Here is a 2787-nt window from a genome sequence, read left to right as displayed (position 1 = left end):
TGCTATGTGTCCTAAGCACTCTTAACAAATTTTCCTCTTATATTTCAGATAGACTGGCATTAATAATAACAGGATATTCAGAATTTGAGTCCAGGAATGTGTACCTTAGCATAGAGGGAAGAGGTTTGAGTTTTAACTATTTAGAATTTTTCTCCAGATTGCTTTTGGTTTGTTCCTCCTTCAGCTCTTCTACCTTGAAAGCATGAGCCAAGGGTAGGAGTGTATGAGCTACTAAATGTTGTGCACAAGCTGTTATTTCTGTGTTCTCATCATTTGTTGTGAGGTTGTGCACAATGCATGCTTCAAGAGGATCTTCAAGATAAGCCTTATGAAATTCCTCCCCTACTTGCTTGTTAACTATGTCAACTCTAAGGCATTCATCAGGTTCGAATTTGTGCTTCATTATGTCAAACAAGTTGAATTCTACTTCTTCATCCCCTACCTTGAGAGTCAGTCGCCTGTTTTTGACGTCTATGATTGCTCCGGCGGTTGTTAAGAAAGGTCTTCCCAAGATGATGGGGATTTGAACATCCTCTTCCATCTCAAGGACAACAAAATCAACTGGAATGAAGAATTTGCCTACCTTGATAGGAATGTTCTCAAGTATTTCCATAGGATATTTAACAGACCGGTCAGCCAATTACAATGAAATTATTGTGGGTTTCAGTTCTCTGACTTTCAGCTTTTGGCATATTGATAAAGGCATTAAACTCACACTTACCCAAAGATCGCAGAGGGCCTTGTCTATTTTCTTATCGCCAATGAGACAAGGTATGGAGAAGTTTCCTGGATCTTTCAGCTTTGGAGGGAGTTGGTTTTACCGTATGGCACTGCATTCCTCTGTTAGAGCAACAGTCTCATAGTCTTCCAGGTTTCTTTTCTTTGATAGAATTTCCTTAAGGAATTTGGTGTAGGATGGCATCTAAGAGAGTGCTTCAGTGAAGGGGATGTTGATATAAAGTTTTTGTAAAACTTCTAAAAACTTCCCAAATTGCTTATCCAATTTGGCTTTCTAGAATCTCTAAGGAAAAGATAGAGGAGGCTGATATGGCTTTGGTAGCTTATTTTTCTTCCTTGTTTCCTCCTCTTGATCCTTCTTGGCTTCTTCCTCTTTCTTCTCTACTTGGCTTTCAAACTTTTCAGAGGTTTACTCTGTTGGCACTTCCTCTGACTGTTCTAAAATTCTTCCATTTCTCAATGTAACTGCCTTACAATGCTCCTTTGGGTTCATCTCTGGTTGACTAGGCAGTTTACCAATGGCTTTGCTTGAAGAGGTTGCTTGCTGAGCAATTTGATTTTCAAGCATCTTGTTGTGGGTGACGAGTTAGTCCATTCTAGAAGCTAGCTATTTGATCATTTCATTTTGCTATTACTGGTTTGCTAGGAAGTTTTCCATCATAGATTCCATAGTTGACCTTGATTCATGCTGTTGGTTCTGAGGGAGTGGCAGTGGCTGTGTAGGGCTTTGTCCATTGTTCTGAAATCCAGGGGTTACAGGTGGTCTGTAACCTTATTGTTTGTTTATTAGCTGATTCTGAGAAATTGACCATGAGAAATTTGGGTGGTTCCTCCATCTAGGGTTATATGTATTTGAGTATGGGTTTTAGGGTTGTCTCTGGTTGAAGTTTCCTCCATTATTCACATAGTTCATCTGTTCTGTGGGGAGTTCATTGAAGCTGTTATACTCTGAACCTATGTATCCTTCTCCATAGCTGTCATCATGTTGACTATTCATCTCTATAGCATTAGCCTACATTTTATCAAGCCTTTTTGTAAGCTTGTCAAATTGAGCATTTATCATGCGTAGGGCATCCACTTCTAGGATTCCTGCTGTTCTCCTTATATTTCCCCTTTCATTTGACCACTTGTAGTTGTGATATGCGACCCTCTCCAGAAGTTCAAGTGCTTGATCCACTATTTTATCCATCAGGTCACCTTCTGCTGCTGAATCTACTGTGCTCCTTGTAGAAGGCAGCAGCCCATTATAGAAATTCTGAACCAGGAGCCAATCTTCTATGCCATGGTGTGGGCATTCTCTCTATAGGTCCTCATATCTCTCCCATGCGTCATAGAGTGATTCACCTTCCCTTTGCCTAAAGGTGTTGAGTTCAACTCTCAACTTTGCAGTCTTTGCAAGTGGGAAGTACCTTGCTAGAAAAGCTTGTGAGAGGTCTTCCCAAGTAGTGAATGTTCTGGCTAGTTGAGAAAGTAACCACTTCCTTGCTCTATATAGAAGGGAAAATGGAAATGCTCTGAGTCTTATGGCTTGATCAGAGACCCCATTTATCTTGAATGTGTCACAAAGGGCAAGAAAGTACTGGAGGTGGTAGTGCGGATCTTCTGTTGGTGAACCCCCAAACTGGGTCTATTGGATCATCTAGGCCATGCCGGTTTTAGCTCAAAATTGTTGGCATCCACTGTGGGTCTTATAACACTAGGTTGGAATCCTTGTATGGAGGGAGCTCTGTAGTCCTTCAAGAGTCTCGGCCTGTTGTTGTTATTGTTGGCCATATTTGGAATTTTTAGATTTCCTTGATCTTGTTCGTCACGTTTCCTCTCCCTCCTGATAGTTCTTAGGGTTCTGTCTATCTTTGGATCCAAATCAAAGACTTCTTCCTCTGGTCTTGTTCTGGTCATGTACCAAACCAATCACCTAAGAATAAGAGAATAAAATAATTTAAACAAAATTAAACAATAAATGAAATTGCCTAAGTCAACTAAATTACTTATCACCTAATATTACTAAAATTAAAGTTCCCCGACAACGGCGCCAAAAACTTGTTTGCT

The 2787-nt window shown here is 40.3% G+C and overlaps 1 non-coding gene across 1 annotated transcript; it reads left to right on the top strand.

The window, feature by feature from the left end:
- The first annotated feature begins 2015 nt into the window (after window positions 1-2015).
- LOC131178969 (small nucleolar RNA R71) lies at window positions 2016-2122 on the top strand. The gene has a single exon (XR_009147976.1). It is a non-coding gene; the product is annotated as a small nucleolar RNA R71 (small nucleolar RNA).
- The last annotated feature ends 665 nt before the right edge of the window (window positions 2123-2787 follow it).

This window comes from Hevea brasiliensis, chromosome 3, assembly GCF_030052815.1.
Source record: "Hevea brasiliensis isolate MT/VB/25A 57/8 chromosome 3, ASM3005281v1, whole genome shotgun sequence".
NCBI classification, from domain to species: domain Eukaryota; kingdom Viridiplantae; phylum Streptophyta; class Magnoliopsida; order Malpighiales; family Euphorbiaceae; genus Hevea; species Hevea brasiliensis.
The sequence above is the reverse complement of the archived record's forward strand: the minus strand, read 5'-3'. Positions and strand labels throughout refer to the sequence as shown.